Source organism: Hyperolius riggenbachi, chromosome 3 (assembly GCF_040937935.1).
Source record: "Hyperolius riggenbachi isolate aHypRig1 chromosome 3, aHypRig1.pri, whole genome shotgun sequence".
In the NCBI taxonomy this organism is placed as follows: Eukaryota; Metazoa; Chordata; class Amphibia; order Anura; family Hyperoliidae; genus Hyperolius; species Hyperolius riggenbachi.
In genome coordinates this window covers 290,947,399-290,973,129 of record NC_090648.1, presented here as the reverse complement: position 1 = coordinate 290,973,129, position 25,731 = coordinate 290,947,399, and the positions used below count along the sequence as shown (strand labels likewise).

General features: G+C 47.6%; 1 long non-coding RNA gene across 1 annotated transcript in view; it reads left to right on the top strand.

Annotated features, from left to right (window-relative positions):
- The window catches only part of LOC137561429 (uncharacterized), a 63,967-nt gene that overhangs the window by 13,578 nt on the left and 24,658 nt on the right, over window positions 1-25,731 (top strand). The window contains exon 2 of the long non-coding RNA XR_011030008.1: window positions 9,784-9,959. This is a non-coding gene — a long non-coding RNA (uncharacterized lncRNA). The remainder of the gene's footprint in view (window positions 1-9,783; window positions 9,960-25,731) is intronic.

Here is a 25,731-nt window from a genome sequence, read left to right as displayed (position 1 = left end):
CTGGTCCATTGGAAGGGGTATGGCCTGGAGGAGAGAACTTGGGTTCCGGATTGCCGCATGCATGCCAAGGATCTAAAGAAAGAGTTTCATGAGTTACCCCCTGAAAAGCCGTGTAAGAAGTGTCCGGGGTCCACTCCTCAGGGGGGGTACTGTAATAGATAGCGGAGATGCCGCCGCAGCAGTGAGCGGCATGGCGGCTGTCTCTGCGTCTTAGGCGGCAGCCTTCGCCACGCAGTTACATGGTGGAGTTTTGCCTGGTCCGTCAGTTGCACATAGACTGAGGGCTGCGCGTGCACCAGGCGACAGGACCTTTATGCGAATAAAAGGGGAGTCAGCTGATCGGCCGGTCAGCTGACTCCAGCAGTGCTCCTGATTGGTTGAGTGACTGGGGCGGCGCTGTGGGGGGCTCTCAGTATATATAGGACCTGCCTGTCAGTAGCTCCTCGTCTGCTGTTGCAAATGCTACGCGTTAGCACTCAGACCTTAGTCAGATCCCAAAGTGTGCTAGAACCAGCAGGAGCTGGGGATCCACACTTAGTCAGATTCTGTTGATCGCTAAAGTACTAATTGAATTGTATTATTTGTTATGACCTTCTGCTAGCCTGAACTACTCTTCTGTTTACTAATTCTGTGCTTCTGCCTATCTGATCCTGTTGCCGACTCAGCCTGAACACTATTCTGATTTAAGCCTTCTGTCTTTGTACCGTATCTGTCCGTTTGTTGCCGAATCTGCTTGTCTGACTCTCCTGCCCTCACCAGTGAGCCTAGTCCCTGGTGAGGGATTCTCAGTACAATCTTAATCACCTGCTCCTCAGGTGACCAGTAGCTGCAGTACAGTCTTAATCACCTGCTCCTCAGGTGACTAGTAACTACGGTACTGTCCTTATCACCTGCTCCACAGATGATTAGGAGTTGCAGTACAGTCTTGATCTCCTGCCCCTCAGGTGATCACCTGCTGCAGTAAAGTCTGAATCACCCGCTCCACGGGTAATCAGTATACGTTGTCTTACTGTGCTCCACCAGCTCTTCGGGTGAACTGATTACTAGTTCATCTGCATCTCCAGCTTGCTGGAGTGCTGATCCCTGTGTTCTATAGAGATATCTCCCTCTACCAGCTTCTCTGTGGGAGTTGGTATCTCTATTTGTATTACTGTTGCACCAAACACCTATCTTTACATCTGGTTGTCCTGTGTCTCGCTATACTCGCATTATTGGTGATTCTGCAGATCACCACATAATCAGGTATAGTATCTGTATTATTGGTGATACTGCAGATCACCAATAATCAGAAATCTGTTCTTGCTGATGCCAATCTTTACAGTCACATATCAAAAAATGGCTTAGTACTTGGTGGCAAACTCTTGGTTCTAATCAGAGTGGTCAGATGTTTCTTGTAGTTGGCAACCAAGTCAAGAGGGATTTTGGCCCACTCCTGTCTGCAACTTTTATCCAAGTCAGTAAGGTTTTGAGGTTGATGTTTGGCAACTTGAGCCTTCAGCTCCCATCATGTATTTTGTATAGGATTAAGGTCTGGAGACTGGCTAGGCCACTCCAGGACCATCATGTGCGTCTTCCTGAGCCACTCCTTAGCTACCTTGACAATGTTCTTTGTTGCCTGCCTCCCCAGTTGTTATTACTGCCTTTTCCACTTAAGATTTAACCAACATCTTTACATCTTTTGTTTTTCATTTTTTTTTTATTCAATTGATGAAATCAAATATCTAATCAATTTAAAGCATTGATACATGTATTGCTAGCTTTAGGGCCCTTACACACTGAGTACATTGTGCTGCAATCATATTGCAGTGCAACATGCTCAAAAAGTCGCACTGTGAGGTGTAAGAACCTATACGTTGGTTGCTATTGGCAACAGCACAACACACCTTTTACTCCGGCACCAGCAACTCATTAGAACTGCAACTCACAGTGACAGCATACAGGAGATAGAGCGAAGACAGCCACCTTCACCTTTAACCACTTTTCATCTAGACCTTGTTTTCCCCTAATGGACCAGAAGTTTTGACGCTTTAGCGGTGTCCCTTTTTTATCAGCAATAACTTCATCTGTACTCGCGCCACTTAAATGATCTATATATCCTTTTTTTCAAGACAAACTAAACTTTAATTGGGGGGTATTTGGTACCAAGTAAAATTTTCCTCTCTATGCATTTTATTGGGAAAAAGTGGGGAAAAATTTAAAAAATGCATTATTTCTCAATTTTGACCAATTTCTGTTTAGAAATAAAAAGTGCTATTGACACAAAAACTGTGCCGCCAGTTAAATTTGCCCCAGTATAGATATCCAGATGTGTCCCCAGTATCACCCCCTCCCCCAGCATAGCCACACGTGTCCCCAATGTTTGCCAGCCCCAGAATAGATTGAGATGCACCCCCAGCAATTGTGCCCCTCTTTATAGCCATATGTGTCCCCGGGATCAGGATTACCCCAATATAGCCAGATGTACCCCCAGGATTAGCGCTGCCCCCCATTATAGCCAAATGTGCCCCCAGTATATGAGTGTGGCCCCCCCAGATGCCCAGATGTGCCAAATTATTAAATCCCCCCTCCCCTTAGTTAATTAGATGCCCCCCAGTAAATATGTACACCCCCCTTTTTACATATGCTACCCTGCCCCCATTATTGGTAGCCACATGCCCCCCATCATGCAGCCCCTTCCCTGCAGAAATAACAAAAAAACTCCAGCAAGCAGCCTCACTCACCTTACTTCATTCCTGCGACTATCCTGAAGTCCGAGCCTCCTATCCCCGCTCTGCAGTCAGCCGCGTAATGCCGGTAACCCGGGTCCCGGCTCAGGATAGTCGCAGGAACGAGGTAAGGTAAGTGAGGCTGCTTGCTGGAGGTTTTTTTTTTATATAATTTCTGCACGGAGGGGGACAGATGAAGGATTGCTGCAGTTAACTACTGCAGCGATGGTTCATGAGAGATGGGTGAACTAATTGGCCAAAAGGGAACATGTTCCCTTCCACCAATTAGTAATGCAGCTGACAGTGCCGGAGGGTGTGCTCTGAAGCGCACCCGATCGTGCACAGCAGGGCTGTAATTAAGTCAGTATATCTACGTCATTGTGGCTTGGAGGGTGCCACAGATGACGTTGATATACTGTAGCAGTGGACAAAGTGGTTAAGGGGTTTATTCAGCAATCAGGCATCTTTTGTTACATGTTGATTTCTTCAGAGTATAAACAGTCAAAGAGTTAAATTCTGACATCACTCAAGCATACAATTGGCGGGCATGGGCATGTGACCCACATCATCATCTAATACACCAGTGCCTTATGACCTAGTTGCAAGGAATTATTTATTTATTGTATTTATAAAGCGCCAACATATTACGCAGCGCTGGACAATAAATAGGTATACATACAATACTTAGGGGTGACCTACAGCAAAATGACAATACCTGAATACAAGAAAGATCAGATCATGCAGCACAGTATGAGTACAAGGTAATGCTTAGTCAGTCACTGGATGGAGCATGGAGATTAGGCAAGTTAGGTTCACTCAGATGCCTAGCATGGGTTCACAGTAATGGAGGTGCATGATCAGGTTGGACACAAAAGGAGGAGGACCCTGCCCAAAGGCTTACAATCTAAAGGGAGAGGTAGGGACACGAGAGGTAGGAGACCAGAGTTCAGCTGTAGGTTTAGAGCACTTGTGAGGGGTAGTAGGCCAGAGTGAAAAGGTGAGTTTTGAGGGCTTTCTTGAAGATGTTGAAGGAGGGGGCTGCCCTAATGGATGGAGGTAGGGAGATCCATAGTGTTGGAGCAGCTCTTGAGAAGTCCTGGAGGCGTGCATGGGACTGGGTGAAGCGGGGGGCGGTTAGGCGAAGTTCATTGGAAGAGCGGAGTGAGCGGCTAAGTGTGTACCTCTGAGTAAGATCGGAAATGTAGGTTGGACAGGTTTTGTGGACAGATTTGTAGGTCAGACACAGTATCTTGAATCTGATTCTGGACTGGATAGGAAGCCAGTGGAGGGATTCAAGGAGGGGATCCGCCATGGTGGAGCGATGGGAGCAGTGGATAATTCTGGCTGCTGCATTCATGATGGACTGCAGTGGGGCTGTTCGGGTCATAGGGAGACCAGACAGCAGGGCATTGCAGTAGTCAAGGCGGGAAATTATGAGGGCATGGATGAGGAGTTTGGTGGTGGCAGAGGTCAGGAAAGGGCGAATCTTACAGATGTTACGAAGGTGGAAGTTGCAGGACTTTGTGAGGTTTTGGATGTGGGGAGTGAAGGAGAGTGCGGAGTCCAGGGTGACACCCAGACAGCGGGCTTGAGAGGTAGGGTGAATGGTAGTGTGGTTAACAGTGACATGCACATCTGGGAGGTTTATGGATGTCCGGGGTGGGAAGATCATAAATTCCGTTTTGTCTAGGTTTAGTTTCAGGAACCTAGCGGACATCCAGGAGGAGATGGCTGATAGACAGGAGGAGACCTTGTCCATGGTAGTGGTGGATATGTCATGGGTGTGGAGGTAGATCTGGGTGTCATCTGCATACAGATGATAGTTAAAACCCATGAAGGAGATAACCTTTCCAATGGAGGATGTGTATAGGGTGAACAGTAGGGGGCTAAGGACCGAACCTTGGGGGACTCCCACCGAGAGGTAGTTGGGGATGGATGAGGACTCATTGAAGGCGGTCGTGAAGGAGCGGTTGGAGAGGTAGGATGAAAGCCAGGACAGGGCGAGATCGTGAATGCCCATGGACTGGAGGGACTGGAGGAGTAGGGGATGATCTACTGTGTCAAAACTGCTGAAAGGTCAAGAAGGAGGAGAATGGAGTATTTACCTTCAGCTTTAGCTAAGGCAAGGTCATTGACCACTTTGGTGAGAGCAGTTTCGGTTGAGTGGGCAGGCCGAAATCCAGATTACAGTGGGTCTAGCAGTGAGTTGGCATTGAGGAACTGGGTCAGGCATTTGTGAACCAGACGCTCAAGGAGTTTTGAGGCAAAGGGGAGGAGGGAGATAGGACGGTAGTTGGAGGGTAGCGAGGAGTCGAGGGAGGGTTTCTTGAGCAGGGGTAGTACAGTGGCCTGCTTGAAGTCTGAGGGGAAGGTGCCTGTGGATAGGGAGAGGTTGAACAGGGTAGTGAGGACTGGGGCCAATTCCGTGAAGTGAGGCTGGAGTAAATCAGAAGGGATGGGGTCAAGGGGGGGAAGTAGTGGTATGGGAAGTCTGCAGTAGGTGGATGACTTCCTCGGTGGTAGTAGGAGTGAAGGATGTGAGGGGAGGATAGGGTGGAGGAGGAGCTGGTTGGGAGGGGGTGGGAGGTGAAGATTGGAGATTGGATATTTCCTGGCGGATAGAGACAATTTTGTTGGTGAAGTGGGTGGCTAAATCTGTGGCAGAGAGGGAGGAAACAGAGTGTGGGGGGGTGGGTTTAAGCAGGGAGTTGAAAGTGGCAAGAGACGCCGGGGGTTGGAAGCTTGTGCTCCGATGAGCTTGGTAAAGTATTCCTGCTTCGCATGAGCAAGGGCAGTGTGGAACTGCATCAGGTTGGTCTTGTACTGTAGGAAATCCTGGTAAAGTCTAGATTTCCTCCATTTCCGTTCAGTGGCGCGTGTTTCCCTCTGGAGGTTGCGAGTATGGGTAGTGCGCCAGGGCTGGGGGTTAGGGGGTCGGCTGCGTCGAAATATTGGTGGAGCAGCTTTCTCTAGGGCTGATGAGAGAGTTTGGCGATACTGAGCTGCAGCAAGATTAGGACAGGTTAGGGTGGGGAGAGTGGAGGAGAGGGCATGGAGGGGGTCAGCAAGGACACTAGGGTTGAGCTTGCGTAGGTCTCGCTGCCATCGACCAGGTGGGTGGGTGGGTAATTTGGAGGTGCCTTCCGTGAGGAGGTTGAAGGTGAGAAGGTGATGGTCTGAGGGTGGAAAGGGTATGATGTCATACATATGTTCCTAAACCCAATTTAAATGTTCATATTTGAAATGATTTCTGTTGCAATGAGCAACAGAAATCATTTCCTTAAAAATATGACAGTCTCTGTCATTTCCTGTTGATGGAACACAGCTTGAGCTGCGTTTTAACCAGGCAAGGAAATGTGTAGGTACATCTAGTGGCCCCCCAAAAAATATTACAATAAAAAAATGAAATGTACATTTCCCATCCCTATAACAAGCCCCTTAATTTATTATGCTTCCTCCCTGCCCCCATATAACAGAATTGTAAAAAAATAAGTTACAGAATTTAAGACAATAAATAAATCGTTACGTTAGGGCTATGAGGGTGTATTACTGTTATTTTTTTGCAAATAAGGGGCTTACATTATTGTTAGAGTACCCAAACTCACATAATGAAAAAAATTCACTTTTATTCCAAATCGAATATTTTTGCCATACATTGTAGAAGGCACCTAATTTAAACGGTGTAATAACCGGGACAAATAAAAATTATTGGATTTAGTTACAGTAGCATGCTTTATTTTAAAACTATAAAAACTTATATATATTTTATTTTAAAACTGAGAAATAATGATTTTTTTTCTATTTTTTTCTTATTACTATCATTAAAATGCATTTAGAATAAGATAATTCATTGCAAAAAGTATAAGTATCACCCAAAGAAAGACTAGTTTGTGGCGAAAAAAACAATGTATAGATTATTTCAGCATAAGTAGTGATAAAGTTATTGCGAATGAAAGGGAGGAGAGCTGAAAAGTGAAAATTGCTCTAGTTTTAAAGGGGAAAAACCCTTAGAGGTAAAGTGGTTAAACTGAATATTGCCTGGCTGTCCTGCCGATCCTCTACTTCTAATACTTTTAGCCATAGACCCTGATCAAGCATGCAGATCAGGTGTTTCTGGCAAAAATCTCACTGGATTAGCTGCATGCCTGTTTTTAGGTGTGTGATTTAGACTAGGGGTGCCCAATAGGTCAATCGCGAACTACCGGTAGATCGCGACCGCCTATTTGGTAGTTTGCATCCATTTGGCTGCGTCACATTAAATTTTGCAGCCGGCAGCTGTGTGTCTCATCAGATTCCGCTGGCCAATCGGAAGGCAGGGTAGGCGAGAGGCGGTACAGATGGAGAGGAGGAAACCGCGACGTCATAGCCCCTTCGCCCGCCAGAGCGTTCCTTCAGCCGCCCATCTGCACTCCAGCCAGCCGTGGAGGCAGGTGGTCGGCTGAAGGAGGGGAGCGAGCTGTCGGAGGGGAGACCAGGACGAGCCCTAGACACCGCCGCTGGAACTAGGAGGTAAGTGGCCCAGGCATCTACACCAAGCTATCTATATTGAAGGCACTTACACCCAACTACACTATACCTGTCTATCTATACTGAAGGCCTAGCATTTGAAACAGTGGTGCATTTCCTGGCCTCTGTGAATTTTAAAGCAGCTCGCAAGCAGAAAAAGTGTGGGCACCCCTGATTTAGACACTACTGATGCCCAAATGTTTACCACAGCTTCTAGGCAACTGACATTGTTTAACCACTTAACCCTCCACGGTACGAATTTCTCCGTCCCTTTTTTCCCCCCTAAAAAACCAGGGGCGGAGAAATCCGTACCTTCCGCGCTACCGCCGCTGTCCGCGCTCCCGCCGCTCGTGCACGCGCTCCCGCCGCTCTTGCATGCCGCCGCCCGCTTGCCCGGAGATCAATGAACAGGAAAATCCATTCCCGTTCGTTGATCTAAGCCCCCGCAATGATTTGCTGCTTCTATTAGAAACAGCACGATCATTGTGACTCTCCCAGCCTCGTACTGCTTCCTGTAAGCGTCCTTCCGGACGCTTACAGGTCGCATGTAAACAAACATACTGTGGCCAAATAGTAAAACTACACCCTAAAGCATTTTACATATACAAACACATTACATTTACACAATAAATTAACTCCTTACCCCCACGCTCCCCAATTTTATTTTTTTTTTGTAATTAAAAAAAAAAATACAATAAAAAAAAAACATAAATAGTTACCTTAGGGACTGAACTTTTTAAATATTTATGTCAAGAGGGTATAACACTGTTACTTTATAAACTGTGGGCTTGTAATTAGGGATGGATGCAAAACTGAAAAAAATGCACCTTTATTTCCAAATAAAATATTGTCGCCAAACATTGTAATAGGGACATAATTTAAACGGTTTTATAACCGGGACAAATGGGCAAATACATTTCATGGGTTTTAATTACAGTAGCATGCATTATTTAAAAACTAATGGCTGAAAACTGAAAAATAATAATTTTTTCCCACATTTTTTCATATTTTCCCATTAAAACACATTCAGAATAAAATAATTCTTGGCATAATGTCCCACCTAAAGAAAGCCTAATTGGTGGCGAAAAAAACAAGATATAGTTCATTTCATTGCAATAAGTAATAATAAAGGTATAGACGAATGAATGGAAGGAGCGCTGAAAGGTGGAAATTGCTCTGGTGTTCAAGGGGTAAAACCCCTCAGTGGTGAAGTGGTTAAAAGGAAATAAATATGGCAGCCTCTATATCATCTCACTTCAGGTTCCTTTTAACTGGTTCCCCGCCGCCGTACAGTATATCTACGCTCCTTTGGACTTCACTTCCCCGCCCGGAGCGTAGATATACGCACCCCCCGCCGCTACCGCCGATGTCCGCTCTCCCGCTCGCACTCCCGCGATCGTGCACGCCGCTGCCCGCTCGCCCGGAGATCAATGAACGGGAAAATACATTCCCGTTCGTTGATCTCTGCCCCCGCAATGATCTGCTGCTTTCGCTAAGCAGCTCGATCATTGTAAAAAAAAAAAAAAAATACCAGCCTCTTTGTACTTCCTCCAAGCTTCCGGAAGGAAGCTTGGAGGTCGCATTAAACTGTTGCCATCTTGTGGCCAAATAGTAAACTACACCCTAAACTATTTTTCACACACACATACATTACTTATACAAAAAAATTAACTCATTACCTCCCACACTCCCCATTTTTTTTTTTTTTGTAATTAAAAAAAAAATAAAAAATGTACAATTAAAAAAAATACATAAATAGTTACCTTAGGGACTGAACTTTTTAAATATTTATATCAGGAGGGTACAACACTGTTACTTTATAAACTATGGGCTTGTAATTAGGGATGGACGCAAAACTGAAAAAAATGCACCTTTATTTCCAAATAAAATATTGGCGCCAAACATTGTGATAGGGACATAATTTAAATGGTTTTATAACCGGGACAAAAGGGCAAATACATTTCATGGGTTTTAATTACAGTAGCATGCATTATTTAAAAACTATAATGGCCGAAAACTGAAAAATAATGTTTTTTTTCCCATATGTTTTCCTATTTTCCCATTAAAACAGATTTAGAATAAAATTATTCTTGGCATAATGTCCCACCTAAAGAAAGCCTAATTGGTGGCGAAAAAAACAAGATATAGTTAATTTCATTGCGATAAGTAATGATAAAGTTATAGGCGAATGAATGTAAGGAGCGCTGAAAGGAGAAAATTGCTCGGATGCTGAAGGGGTAAAACCCCTCAGTTGGGAAGTGGTTAAATTTCTTAAATCCCAATAAAATATATATATGTGTTAGTAAATGTCATTGTCAGATTACATCTAAAACAAAACTTTGTGTATGGGCAACAATACTTTTTCCCTTCTTGCTCCTAAGGTCTCCAACAGACTTGATTACAGCTTTCTGACATTCTTTTTCAGTAGTTTTGAGTGTTTATAGGACAAAACATGACAATAAAATGAGTTATGTAGAGGAAAACAGCCAAATGTGGATGCTCCAAAATCATGTCTTACCATTATTATTCCTCCATGCCAGCTAACTTTTGTCTCCCCTCTCTATATTCACAGAACACTTGGCCTAGCTGAGCACTCTTGGTAATGTCACAGAAAGCTTACTGTTAAGCACCAGACTGTACAGGAGGCATGACTGGAGCTCCAGTCACAGATATTTTGGACCTTTCAGCTGGAGAACTTAGGGGTCCAAAAGGTTTCCAAGGCACCTGACAAACTATAAGAAGCCCCATGTAAGTAAAAGTCTTTTTTCCAGTTCAAGTGTGCTTTAAGTTTAAAATTTTGTAATCTGCATATTATTTTAGAATTATCTTCAATTATCTAGTATTTTACTAGGTATGAAAAAAATACATTTGCAGCTGAATCCATTGTCTCTAGGATACATTTTAACATGTATACATATAGCTAAGTGAAGAAGACTGACACAGAATACAGAAGAAACTTCTAAAGGTTATTATACCAAATCAAAGATTGTGCATTTGATGCTACATAGTGATAATGTGTGGTTGGTGAAACATTTGTGATTGTAACACATTTTGACAGCCACATTAGACTACAAAAAGAGCAACAAACATCAAGCTTGGGGCATATGGTGTTATATTCTGATGACATATCTTGAAAATCGAATAACACTAAACAAAATGTAACAAAGTAAACATGCATACTTTTGAGTAAAACAATGCATATTTAATCCAAACTGGAGCTGTAGTATATTCAGTAACAACTTAAATATACATTTTAATGTGTACAATTGTAAGATGGCAACTGTGTTGTTCGCGTGTTTTGCCTAGGAACTAAGAACCCAAGAAGGAAGTGCACTCACACTGTAGTGAATAGATGCAGATGTATTTATCAGCTCTAGATGCAGATGTTACACAAATATTCATGCAAATGTATACTTGTAGATGGTCCAGTGGTATGAAGCTGATGTTGTATTTGATCCTTTTTCAAACTGCATAAATTTGAATAAAATTTACATCAACGCAAGATTACCAGTATTTATATCTCATTGATCTTCCCTAGTGGCACATTGTAACAATGCCTACAGCATGTGGCAAGGTTTACATACTTTTACGTCATGCTGACAATTTGTCATGAACATGCTCACTTTGTGCTGTGGATGGACACCGTGTGTGCCACACTTTTCCCACTTTAATGGTATCCAGGGCATAATAATCTGGGATCCTAGCAATCCTCCTGCATTTCACCATTGTGCAAAACAAAAGTTGAATAGCTTAGGTGTCTATAGCGCTACAATTTTACATAAAATAGGATGGTGCACCAGGCAGCAAAGCATCAGGTACATTTCTAGTCAGTACTTTTTGTTTCAGTGCCGGAGCAGTCAGCCTCATACAATATAGTGTAAATATAAGAAAAAGCCCACAATCTGTTTTGCCCCCTACAATGTTCTTATGTCAATGTAGGAACCTAGACGTGTATCCAGGAGCACACACACCAGGCTCAAAAATTTCAATGAGGCATGCCCAAATCCTCACCCTTGTACCAGAGGGTCTACAGGTCAAAGTTTCCACAAAGATAGGCACCGCACTCCAAATGTATTTATCAGCTCTTATACTTTATTGCATAAGTAAGGTGACAGGCAGCGACTGCCCGCTGTTTCGGCCCATACGGCCTTTATCAAGTTGCCGATGTGTTTTATATATATATATATATATATATATATATATATATATATATATATATATATATATATATATATATATATATATATATATATATATATATATATATATATATATATATATATATATATTATATGTCACCTTACTTATGCAATAAAGTATAAGAGCTGATAAATACATCTGGAGTGCGGTGCCTATCTTTGTGGAAATTTTGAAATGTAGGAACCTATTCTTCCCCTAAAAGCTAGCCATATTCAAACCTAACATACTGTTAGCCCCTCTATAACCTATTCTACCTATAACTCCCCTAACATACAGTGGTTTGCAAAAGTCTTCGGCCCCCTTGAAGTTTTCCACATTTTGTCATATTCCTGTAACAAACATGAATCAATTTTATTGGAATTCCACGTGAAAGACTAATACAAAGTGGTGTACACGTGAGAAGTGGAACGAAAATCATACATGATTCCAAACATTTATTTTAAAAAATGACTGCAGAATGGGGTGTGCATAATTATTCGGCCCCCTGAGTCAATACTTTGTAGAACCACCTTTTGCTGCAATTACAGCTGCCAGTCTTTTAGGGTATGTCTCTACCAGCTTTGCACATCTAGAGACTGAAATCTTGCCCATTCTTCTTTGCAAAACAGCTCAGTCAGATTAGATGGACAGCGTTTGTGAACAGCAGTTTTCAGATTTTGCCACAGATTCTCGATTGGATTTAGATCTGGACTTTGACTGGGCCATTCTAATACATGGATATGTTTTGTTTTAAAGCACTCCATTGTTGCCCTGGCTTTATGTTTAGGGTCGTTGTCCTGCTAGAAGGTGAACCTCCGCCCCAGTCTCAAGTCTTTTGCAAACTCCAAGAGGTTTTCTTCCAAGATTGCCCTGTATTTGGCTCCATCCATCTTCCCATCAGCTCTGACCAGCTTCCCTGTCCCTGCTGAAGAGAAGCACCCCCAGAGCATGATGCTGCCACCACCATATTTGATAGTGGGGATGGTGTGTTCAGATTGATGTGCAGTGATAGTTTTCTGCCACACATAGCGTTTTGCATTTTGGCCAAAAAGTTCAATTTTGGTCTCATCTAACCAGAGCACCTTCTTCCACATGGTTGCTGTGTCCCCCACATGCAGTGCTGCTCATCCAGATTCCAGATATCCGGGTAACCCGGATATCTGACCTTTTTTCAGCTATCCGACCGGATTCGGATTCCAGATACCTGGGCCAAAATCTGGATAATTATCTGCGGATATTTGGGCGCATGACGCGGATATCCGGATCCAAAATACTGTAACTAAGGAGATGACGTCCTGGAGCCAATCAGAGGGCTCCCAGCAGAAGCCCTAGCAACCAATCACAGAGGGGAACCCTGGCCAGCCCCACCTGACCTCATTGAGCCAATCAGAGGGCTCCCAGCCTAAACCCTGGCACCCAATCACAGAAAGAAACACTGGCCAGCCCCCATGTATAATAAGGAGGGCTGCCATGATGAGCCATATCGTCCTAGCTTGCTGAATGCTCACTGAGAGACATGCTCCAGTGCTGCTGGCCTAGCAAGGGCTGTACACAGTTATAAACCTAAAGCTGTTCAGTGATTAACCCCTTCACTATCACTACACTATTGTTAAATCATTAATTAGCTTGATGTCATTTTGTGACAGTCAGAGTGTGTGCTGCATGCAGCTGCTATGTGTCTGTGTGTGTGCTGTGCACAGACCAGGCCAGCTGCTGCCTGCTGGCCAGTTATTAGCCTTAGCTAGCTACAGTATAGGTTAGGGATTAGGGGATAGGATTACTGTGTTATTGTGCAGTTAGTACTGTAGCACTGCAGTCAGTGCTAGTAGTTGTTAGAGTAGTAGTACTACTGTGTTCGCTTACAGAACTGCTGTGCTGTGAGCAGTGCCAGTGTGACAGTTAGTGTGCACTAGTGTTTTCTCCTCTGCTGTCTGACTGTCACTTGCCACGTGCCACGTGTCACTTAAGAAGTGCCACGTGCCAAGTGACACATGCCAAGTGCCACGTGCCATGTCCGGCATGCTCCTGGCACACGTTACACCGGCTGCTGTTGCATTGCCCTGCTCCTGCTGCCTGTGCTGCTTACACCGCCAGGGTGCCACAGGCCACTGCTGCTGTGCTGATACCACCTATATTTAACCCAAAACACAATTGCTTCGTAATTTTTTTGGAGGTGTCTTGGCTGAAAACTGTCATGTCCCAGTTGTGCGGTTGAACTTTGGACACAATGTGGGCTGCACGACCGCTGTCTGGAACCTAGGCCTGATGTTAATTTACAGCCATTTTTTTTTTTTGGGGGGGGGGGGATTTTAAGTCCCCACGTCATCAATTAGTGTTCCCCTTTAAAAAATAATGATGCTATATGCCTCTTTTACCCTAAAAACTGTTTTTAAAGCAATTTAAAGGCCACTTCCGGGTTTTCTATCCGGATATCCGAATCTGCCCGGATACCCCGGATACTGAGGTCGGATATCAGATCCAGATTGGAAAATTCTGAAATTGGATATCCGACCCGGATCGAATATCTGTTTATCCGGATCCAAATCTGATCCGGATTTTGAAAAGGGGTATCCGAGCAGCACTACCTACATGGCTTGTAGCAAACTGCAAACGGGACTTCTTATGCTTTTCTATTAACAATGGCTTTCTTCTTGCCACTCTTCCATAAAGGCCAACTTTATGCAGTGCACGACTAATAGTTGTCCTATGGACAGATTCCCCCACCTGAGCTGTAGATCTCTGCAGTTCGTCCAGAATCAACATGGGCCTCTTGACTGCATTTCTGATCAGCGCTCTCCTTGTTTGGCCTGTGAGTTTAGGTGGACGGCCTTGTCTTGGTAGGTTTACAGTTGTGCCATACTCCTTCCATTTCTGAATGATCGCTTGAACAGTGCTCCGTGGGATGTTCAAGGCTTTGGAAATCTTTTTGTAGCCTAAGCCTGCTTTAGATTTTTCAATAACTTTATCTCTGACCTGTCTGGTGTGTTCTTTGGACTTCATGGTGTTGTTGTTCCCAATATTCTCCTAGACAACCTCTAAGGCCATCACAGAGCAGCTGTATTTGTACTGACATTAGATTACACACAGATGCACTCTATTTAGTCATTAGCACTCATCAGGCAATGTCTATGGGCAACTGACTGCACTCAGACCAAAGAGGGCTGAATAATTATGCACACCCCACTTTGCAGTTATTTGTTTGTAAAAAATATTTGGAATCATGTATGATTTTCGATCCACTTCTCATGTGTACACCACTTTGTGTTGGTCTTTCATGTGGAATTCCAATAAAATTGATTCATGTTTGTGGCAGTAATATGACAAAATGTGAAAAACTTCAAGGGGGCCGAATACTTTTGCAAACCACTGTACATATACAGGGGCCCTTCTGCCACAACTTCCCCTTTAATAGGCTTCTTGCTTGGGTCTCAGGCTAGTACAATTGAACCTGTTTATGGTCTTTCCAGTAGACCTTGATAGGTAAATGATACTGTTGGTGAATTATTAACAAATACAGGTAGTCCCCGGTTAGCAAATGAGATAGGGGACTGTAGGTTCGTTCTTAATCTGAATCTGTTCTTAAGTCGGAACACTGTGCCATCTCTGTCTGCTGCACCTCCTGTGTGCCCCCCTGCACCTCCAGTATCCCTCTCTGTGTTACCTCTGCACTCTGTACCTGTTTATACAAATTTAATAGCCATTTTTGCTTTGAAGTTTTTAAGTCCGTTTTGAATTTTTTTTTAATTGTTCCTATAAAAACACAGAATCAATGCCGTTCGTATCGGTGGGTCGTTTGTAAGTCGGGGACTACCTATTTGCCAAAGTACATTTACTGGGCAAAAATGGGCTGTACACATGGTTGTATGAAAATGTACTAACCACATCCTAGCAATCTGCATAACTTTCCTGCTCTATGCATTTACAGTGTGCAGAGATGCATTCAAAATATTTCCCCAACATTATTGTGAGGAAAATAAAACATTTATTTATTTATTGTATTTATAAAGCGCCAACATATTACGCAGCGCTGGACATTAATTTAGGTTACAGACAATATTTAGGGGTGACATACAGCAATATGACAATACAGGAATACAAGAAAACCAGATCACACAGCACAGTATGAGTACCAGGTAATGCTTAGTCAGTCACTGGATGGAGCATGGAGATTAGGCAAGTTAGGTTCACTCAGATGCACAGCATGGGTTCACAGTAATGGGGGTGCATGATGAGGTAGGACACAAAAGGAAGAGGACCCTGCCCAAAGGCTTACAATCTAAAGGGAGAGGTAGGGACACGAAAGGTAGGGGACCAGAGTTCAGCTGTGAGTTTAGAACACTTGTGAGGGGTAGTAGGCCAGAGTGAAAAGGTGAGTTTTGAGGGCTTTCTTGAAGATGTTGAAGGAGGGGGCTGCCCTAATGGGTGGAGGTAGGGAGTTCCATACTGTTGGAGCAGCTCTTGAGCAGTCCTGGAGGCGTGCATGGGACTGGGTGATGCGGGGGGGCGGTTAGGCGAAGTTCATTGGAAGAGCGGAGTGAGCGACTAGGTGTGTACCTCTGAGTAAGATGGGAAATGTAGGTTGGACAGGTTTTGTGGACAGATTTGTAGGTCAGACGCAGTATCTTGAATCTGATTCTGGACTGGATAGGAAGCCATTGGAGGGATTCTAGGAGGGGATCTGCCGTGGTGGAGCGATGGGAGCAGTGGATAATTCTGGCTGCCGCATTCATGATGGACTGCAGTGGGGTTGTTAGTCATAGGGGCCAGACAGCAGGGCATTGCAGTAGTCAAGGCAAGAAATTTTGAGGGCATGGATGAGGAGTTTGGTGGTGGCAGAGGTCAGGAAAGGGCGAATCTTACAGATGTTACGAAGGTGGAAGTTGCAGGACTTTGTGAGGTTTTGGATGTGGGAAGTGAAGGAGAGTGCGGAGTCCAGGGTGACACCCAGACAGTGGGCTTGAGAGGTAGGGCGAATGGTAGTGTGGTTAACAGTGACATGCACATCTGGGAGGTTCATGGATGGCTGGGGTGAGAAGATCATAAATTCCGTTTTGTCTAGATTTAGTTTCAGGAACCTAGCGGACATCCAGGAGGAGATGGCTGATAGGCAGGAGGAGACCTTGTCCATGGTAGTGGTGGATATGTCAGGGGTGTGGAGGTAGATCTGGGTGTCATCTGCATACAGATGATAGTTAAAACCCATAGAGGAGATAACCTTGCCAATGGAGGATGTGTATAGGGTGAACAGTAGGGGGCCAAGGACTGAACCTTGGGGGACTCCCACCGAGAGGTGGTTGGGGGTGGATGAGGACTCATTGAAGGCGGTCGTGAAGGAGCGGTTGGAGAGGTAGGATGAAAGCCAGGACAGGGCGAGATCGTGAATGCCCAAGGACTGGAGGAGTAGGGGATGATCTACTGTGTCAAAAGCTGCTGAAAGGTCAAGGAGGAGAATGGAGTATTTACCTTCAGCTTTAGCTAAGGCAAGGTCGTTGACCACTTTGGTGAGAGCAGTTTTGGTTGAGTGGGCAGGCCAAAATCCAGATTGCAGTGGGTCTAGCAGTGAGTTGGCATTGAGGTACTGGGTCAGGCGTTTGTGAACCAGACGCTCAAGGAGTTTTGAGGCAAAGGGGAGGAGGGAGATAGGACGGTAGTTGGAGGGTAGCGAGGGGTCGAGGGAGGGTTTCTTGGGCAGGGGTAGTACAGTGGTCTGCTTGAAGTCTGAGGGGAAGGTGCCTGTGGATAGGGAGAGTTTGAACAGGGTAGTGAGGACTGGGGCCAATTCCGTGAAGTGAGGCTGGAGTAAATCAGAAGGGATGGGGTCTAGTGTTGGGCGAACACCTGGATGTTCGGGTTCGCGAACGTTCGCCGAACATGGCCGCGGTGTTCGGGTGTTCGCGCCGAACTCCGAACATAATGGAAGTCAATGGGGACCCGAACTTTCGTGCTTTGTAAAGCTTCCTTACATGCTACATACCCCAAATTTGCAGGGTATGTGCACCTTGGGAGTGGGTACAAGAGGAAAAAAAATATTTGAAAAAGAGCTTATAGTTTTTGAGAAAATTGATTGTAAAGTTTCAAAGGAAAAAATGTCTTTTAAATGCGGAAAATGTCATTTTTCTTTGCACAGGTAACATGCTTTTTGTCGCCATGCAGTCATAAATGTAATACAGATAAGAGGTTCCAGGAAAAGGGACCGGTAACGCTAACCCAGCAGCAGCACACGTGATGGAACAGGAGGAGGGCGGCGCAGGGAATCGCTGCCAGGCTCCACAAGGTTCACCCAGTGCGCGGTAAGGGAGATGTATCGACCCTGGCCGAACGCACTCGCCCAGGTGTCAGTGGTGAGGTGAACCTTGCAGGCAATGGCATTCTTCAAGCTTCGGGTTATTTTGCTGACCACGTGCTCATGCAACTCAGGCACTGCAGAGCGCGCAAAGTGGTAGCGGCTGGGAACCACGTAACGTGGGATGGCCACTGACATCATGCCCTTGAAGCTGTTTGTCTCCACCACTCGATATGGCAGCATTTCGCAGGCCAGAAGCTTGGCTATGCTGGCTGTTAGTGCCACGGCCCGGGGGTCATTTGCTGGCAATTTCCTCTTGCGCTCAAACATCTCCGAGACAGACAACTGAACCGTAGGGCTGCACACTGAAGGGCTGTTGGTTGTTGTGTTTGATGAAGACTGGGAGACCTCAAGAGCACTATTCCGGAGAGTGACAGTGTCAGCGTCGTCTGATGTTTGTGAATGTTGTTGTGAACCACGCAATGGCTGGGCTACTGCTGCTGCTGAGGAGGGTCTGGTGACCCCAAGGGAGGCAGTGTTGCTGGTACCCTGTCCTGCCGCGTTTGCCCACAGAGTGGGATGTTTGGATACCATGTGGCGGGTCATGCTGGTGGTGGAGAGGTTGTTAATATTTTTCCCCCTGCTCAGGCTGGTCTTGCACACCTTGCAAATCACCATGGTACCATCCTCACTGCAGTCTTCAAAGAAAGGCCAGACTTTGGAGCACCTGCCTTGCTGGCGATTTCTGTTTGCGCCTCTTTTGCGTCTCACTTGAACTTCCACGCTTGTGGTGCCTGAAATTTCGCGCCGCCTTCCTTGTGGCACAAGGCAAACTCGTGCAGCAGTGGGTTCTTCAACAGACTCATCAGTGCTACTACGACGGCGATGTTCTCCTTCACATACAAAATCTGGGTCTGTGTCCACATTGCCCAAACCCTCCTCTTCCATCTCCTCAAACTCGTCATATGTGATTGTGGGCCGCCGCCGTGGAGTAGAGCTCCCCAGAACAACCTCTGCGCAGCTCACTCCGTCGTCTTCCAGATCTTCTCGGCCGACCTCCTGCAATTCAAACCCCTCCTGCCCAACTTGCTCTGGGATTTGGGTTTCAAAGTCCTCGGCCTCGCCTTGCATTTCAGCGCGCGGTGCATTTCCCACAGTAAATGGTTGTGAATCCGGGCACAACATTTCTGGCTGTTCCATTGACCTTTGAAAGGTGGAAGTTTGTTGGGCTGGGAATAGCTCCTACGAATACCCCATTGTGCCCTGAGGAAATTCTTCGGACTGGTTATTTGGCAGTTGTGTGCGTGGTGTCGCTGCCGGTTGTGTCAGCTTTGTGCCCACTGGCTCCTTGTAACTGGCTGAGGACTCGGACCTCGTGCGTGATGTGCTGGTGCTGCTTAACCCACTGCTAGACGCTTGAGAGATCATCCAATTAATTATCTGGTCCTGTTCTTTTGGATTTGTGAGGGTTGATTTCCTGGACAACATGGGCGGTATTGAGTGGGTTTTCTTCGGTGCTCCACTGTGGCCTGTACGTGAACCGTCAGGGGAAACACCTCTTCCCTTGCCCCTCCCTCTTTCACAGGATTTCTTCTTCATTTCACTTATCCTTAAAGTACACGCTGACTGGCAGCAGTACAGTGGCAGTACAGAAATGCTATATAGTGGTGGGTGAGTGGTGTACTACTATTCCCAGCAGCGACACAGAGCACAATGCTATACAGTGGTGGGTGAGCGGGTTACTACTATTCCCAGCAGCGACACAGAGCACAATGCTATACAGTGGTGGGTGAGCGGTGTACTACTATTCCCAGCAGCGACACAGAGCACAATGCTATACAGTGGTGGGTGAGCGGTGTACTACTATTCCCAGCAGCGACACAGAGCACAATGCTATACAGTGGTGGGTGAGCGGTGTACTACTGTTCCCAGCAGCAACACAGAGCACAATGCTATACAGTGGTGGGTGTGCGGTGTACTACTATTCCCTGCAGCGACACAGAGCACAATGCTATACAGTGGTGGGTGAGCGGTGTACTACTGTTCCCAGCAGCGACACAGAGCACAATGCTATACAGTGGTGGGTGAGCGGTGTACTACTATTCCCAGCAGCGACACAGAGCACAATGCTATACAGTGGTGGGTGAGCGGTGTACTACTATTCCCAGCAGCGACACAGAGCACAATGCTATACAGTGGTGGGTGAGCGGTGTAATACTATTCCCAGCAGCGACACAGAGCACAATGCTATACAGTGGCGGGTGAGCGATGTACTACTGTTCCCAGCAGAGACACAGAGTGGCAGTAAACACAATGCTATACAGTGGTGGGTGAGCGGTGTACACAGAGTGGCAGTAAACACAATGCTATATAGTGTGGGTGAGCGGTGTACTACTGTTCCCAGCAGCGACACAATGACTGGGGGGACCCTAGCTAACCTGGCTGGAGAGAGAACTACCCTGCCTGCCTACCCAAAGCTAAACCCACAGACAAATGGTGGAGAAATGACGTGGATCGGGTATTTATTTACCTGAACCACGTGACCCGTTCAGCCAATCAGAGCACGTTCGGGTCCGAACCACGTGACCCGTTCGGCCAATCACAGCGCTAGCCGAACGTTCGGCCATGCGATCTTAGTTCGGCCATATGGCCGAACACCATCAGGTGTTCGGTCGAACTCGAACATCACCCGAACAGGGTGATGTTCTGCAGAACCCGAACAGTGGCGAACACTGTTTGCCCAACACTAATGGGGTCAAGGGGGGGAAGTAGTGGTTTGGGAAGTCTGCAGTAGGTGGTTGACTTCCTCGGTGGTAGTAGGAGTGAAGGCTGTGAGGGGAGGATAGGGTGGAGGAGGAGCTGGTTGGGAGGGGGTGGGAGGTGAAGATTGGAGATTGGATATTTCCTGGCAGATGGAGACAATTTTGTTGGTGAAGTGGGTGGCTAAATCTGTGGCAGAGAGGGAGGAAACGGAGGGTGGGGGGTGGGTTTAAGCAGGGAGTTGAAAGTGGCAAAAAGACGCCTGGAGTTGGAAGCTTGTGCTCCGATGAACTTGGTAAAGTATTCCTGCTTCGCATGAGCAAGGGCAGTGTGGAACTGCAACATACTCACAACCTTTGCCCACTTTTTACTGTTACAAATATATATTTATATATATACTACATTAAATAAAAAAAGGAGTGTGGAAACCCTCCCTTCTGCAATACCAGCCTGCATGGTCTATAACAGGGGTAGGGAACGTATGGCTCAGGAGCAAGATGTGGCTCTTTTGATGGCTACATCTGGCTCACAGACAAATAAGTAGGGGTTGATTCACTATGCTATCTTCAGATGTCCTCTACCTTCTAGGTACCGTATATACTCGCATATAAGCCGACCCGCATATAAGCCGAGGTACCTACTTTTCCCTCACAAAGCAGGAAAAAGTCATTGACTCGCATATAAGCCTCCTCCCCAGTATAGCCCCCTCCACAGTATAAATAGCCAAATGTACCCCCACAATAAAGCACCCCCAGATCCAGTTTAAATAGCCAGATGTGCCCCTAGTATGAGGTGGCCTATTCTCCCTGTAGCCATATGTGCCCCCAGTAGGCTGCCCCCCTCTCCATAGCCAGCACCATACTTATTACAAGCTATGTACCTTATAGTGACTGACACAGACTTATGCAGGACACATGCACATTATTCAAAAAGTATTTACATATTGTAACCTAAACCATTAAAGAGAACCCGAGGTGGGGTTTAATTATGCTAGTGGGGCACAGAGGCTGGTTTTGCACACTAACACCAGCCTCTGTTGCCCCATGGTGTGCCTCCAGGACCCCCCTGCACGCCGCTATACCCCCCGCAGTGCTAGTGACACACAGCGTGTCGCCAGCACAATGTTTACCTATGCCTGTCTGTTAGCGCCGCTCCCCCGCCTCCTCTGTATCGGCGCTACCTGACTGGGTCCCTCCCTTCCCTCCAATCAGCGGGAGGGAAGGGACGCGGACGGGTAGCGCCGATACAGGGGAGGCAGGGGAGAGGCGCTAACAGAAAGGCATAGGTAAACATTGTGCTGGCGACACGCTGTGTGTCGCTAGCACTGCGGGGGTATAGCGGCACGCAGGGGGGTCCTGGAGGCACACCATGGGGCAACAGAGGCTGGTGTTAGTGTGCACAACCAGCCTCTGTGCCCCACTAACATAATTAAATCCCACCTCGGGTTCTCATTAAATTCTCTTTTTTTTTTTATTTTATTTTTTTTTTTTACACCAAGATGGCGCCTAAGCAGGTCGCCTCGGTCACATGGCTCCTGTAATTCGGCAGATTTTCCATAGTTTTCCAGCTAGGAAAATAGCACTGGATAGCTTAGAAGACTGTTTTTTGTTTTGTGGTTTAGTTTATGTACTTAGTTTTAGGCTTAGCTTAGTTTCAGTGTTAGTTTTAGCATAGCTTAGGTTTAGTGCTCTCCGGCTGTACTCACCTGATGCCTGCACGTGGTCCCACGCCGGAACACCCTCAGCTCCACCTGACCGGTCCGGTCTTCCTGCCTCCGCCACTGCTCAGTCCGGACTGCCGCTGCCTCGCCGGATCCTGTAGACTGCGGACTTCAGTTCCTGCCGCATCCGCAGAAGCACTCCCGGCTCTGGTCGCCGCTGCAACTCCTGCCCGCTGCTCACCTGACACCACCACGAGGTCCCTCGCCGATCCTCTGCTTCGGGCCCCAGGTCTGTCGCCGCTGCAACTCCGGCCTCCTTCCGACTCCACACGTGGGTCCACCTCGGTTCGCTGGACTGCGGACTTCAGTTCCTGCCGCATCCGCTGTAGTACTCCCGGCTCTGGTCGCCGCTGCAACTCCTGCCCGCCAGGAGGTCCCTCGCCGCTCCGCCGCTGCAACTCCAGCATCCTCCCGACTCCACACCACGTGGTCCCACGCAGGTCCTCCACCTCGGATCGCCTCTGCACCGCATCTCTCGGCTGGGACGGCCGGCTCTCTCATCCTCCCGGTGCAGTCTCCAACCCACGTGCCTGCATATACTCCAGCCGGTGACTCCAGTGCTGCACCTCCACTCCACAAGGCTTCCCACGCTCTGCTCTCCGTGGGTGTTCACCGCTGGTCGGGTTTTCAGCCTCCAGGACCTGGGGTCCCCACGATCAGCCTCCCCCTCTGGGCACACTTCCTCCGGCGGCTGAAGATCCTCCTGCTTGTGCCAACTCAGGGTGAGTCCCACTGCTATCTACATTTCTGCTGGAACTGGTACCCCTCCATTATGACCCTGCTCAGCCCGCGGACTGCTCCAACTCAACCAGGGTGAGCCCCCCCCTGCTGCTCCCACACTACTGCTGAAACTGAGACCCCTCTATCTTGCGGAAAGGTCCCTCTGGCTCAAGCTACCCACAGTCAGACCAGCTCCTCTGGCCAGCAGCGTCACCCCAGCACCCAGACGACTAGGAACAAAGACCTGTGCTCGGAAAGGGTGAGCTGCACTCTGGGCCTGCACTCCAGAACGGTGAGCTACAATCTCTCTTGCCTCCCTCCACTTCCCTGCACATTGGAGTACCGTCACCTGCTGTGTTTATTTCTGTCTGCCACCCTGCTTCCCAGCCTACCACCCATGCCTGTACTGTACCACTGCATCTTATACTTTCCACTGCCCCTGCACCCCAGCCTACCACCCATGCCTGTTCTGGACTACTGAATCTTGAACCATTGTGCCTGCACTACACGCATCTTGAACTCACACTGTGTCCTGCACTGCATGCTTCTACTACTATTGTGCCAAGTTCTGTATGCCACTGCACCCCAGTAACACCTTTGTGTCTGCACTGTATGCCTCTGCACCTCTGACTGCTACCAGGCTATACTGTATGCTATTGCACCCCAGAGCCTGCACGTTTGACAGTATCTCCGCAATCCTCCACCAGTCCATTAGACTATGCTAGGCCCAGCTGCCTTCCTCCACACGATCACCCCGTGCCACCCTCTGCACTAAATCCAAGTACCACCCCCTTCAGACGTACCTGGGTCATGGGCTCAGAACGGACACAAAATATAGCCACCCTATCCAGAGAGGCCCTCCTAAATTGGGAACCCCCGGTCAGTCCTAGGCCTCCATGGGCCTCCCCCCTGTGGGATGCTGTCACCGCCCACATTCAATACCTCGCCTCCAAGCGAGCTCCGTACAAACGCCGCCACAGAGGTAGGAGAGCTGGGGCCCAGGTCCGACTCAAAAGGAAAGGACTTCGCACTCCTGTCCCTGCCATCCTACTCGCAAACGTCTGCTCACTCCCCAACAAAATGGACGAGCTGCTCATCCTTCTTGGTAGCAAACCCCTGATCAGCAAGAATACCCCTGTTCTCTGTTTCACTGAGACCTGGCTGTGCGACAGCACCCCCGACAACTCTCTACAGGTACCAGGCTACAACCTCCTAAGAGCAGACCGTGATGCAGTCCTCTCTGGGGAAAAAGAGAGGTGGAGGTATCTGCTTTTACATCAACACCTCCTGGTGCTCCAACATCACCACTCTCAACAAGACCTGCACCCCTGAGGTTGAGTTCCTGGCCATAAACTGCAGGCCTAAATACTCCCCCAGGGAGTTCTCTTCCCTTGTCCTCGTTGGGGTCTACATCCCTCCCGACGCATGCTCCAAGACTGCGTTACAAACCCTCAGTGACTGTATCTCGCAGTGGGAAACATCCCTCCCGGAGGCTCTGTTCATCATCCTGGGTGACTTTAACAAGGCGAACCTACGTCAGGAGATGCCCCGCTAGAAGCAGCACATAACCTGCCCCACCAGAAACGGTAACACCCTGGACCACTGTTACACAGTCCATAAGAGCGCATACAAGGCCACCCAAGGTGCCCCACTAGGAAACTCCGATCATAACACGATCCATCTGATCCCCACCTATAGGAGGCTCCTGGAGACCTCTAAGCCCACCGTCAAAACCATCAAAAAATGGACTGCAGAGGCTAAACTGGAACTTCAGGCTTGCTTTGATACCACTGACTGGTCAACCCTGGAAGCACCCTCCCTCGACGAATGGGCCGATAATGTCACCTCCTACATCAGCTTCTGCGAAGAAGCGTGTATCCCATCCAAGACTTCCAGGGTCTTCCCCAACAATAAGCCCTGGTTCAACGACAAGCTCCGCCGACTTCGGAAATGCAAGGAGGAAGCGCACAGGTCGGGCTCCCCCGAGAGATACAGAGAGGCCAGGTATGCCCTGAAGAGAGAACTGCGAGCAGCAAAGAGGGCCTACTCCGACAAACTGGGGCTCCACCTCCAATCAAACAATACTCGGGAGGTATGGAAGGGCATGAGAGCAGCCACGAACTTCAAACCCGTAGCTCAACCCGCGGCCCCCAGCCTCCGGCTGGCGGAGGAGCTAAATGAGTTCTACTGCAGGTTCGAGCGGAAACCTAACCAACATGAGGTCCAAACAGCGACGGCCAAGGTGACCCCTCTCTCGAGTGAACTCGGCGCCCCAGCTCCTATCACTGTCCACGAACCAGAGGTACTCCAGCACCTCCGTAAGCTAAATCCCAGGAAGTCTTCTGGCCCAGATGGAGTGTCGTCGATCTGCCTGAGAACCTGTGCTAACCAGCTAGCCCCGGTGCTCACCTCCTTATTCGAGCGGTCATTATCGGACGGTATTGTCCCCCCATGTTTTAAGCGGTCCGTAATAGTACCAGTCCCCAAAAAACCCGGCAGCACTGAGCACAACAACTTTCGACCAGTGGCCCTAACCTCCAACGTTATGAAGCTCCTTGAACGGCTGGTCCTTTCCCACTTGAAAAAGCAAACGGACGCCCACCTCGACCAGCTCCAATTTGCTTATAGGGCAAATAGATCTGTGGAGGACGCCATCAACGCCAGCCTGGCATACATCACTGAGCACCTGGACAACCCTGCCTCCTTTGCCAGGATCCTGTTCCTAGATTTCAGCTCAGCGTTCAACGCGATCTGCCCAGACATCCTGCTCACAAATCTGACGCAGCTCGGAGTAGATCCCACCCTTCGAGCATGGATCATGGACTTCCTGTCTAACAGAACGCAGCAGGTGAAACTCG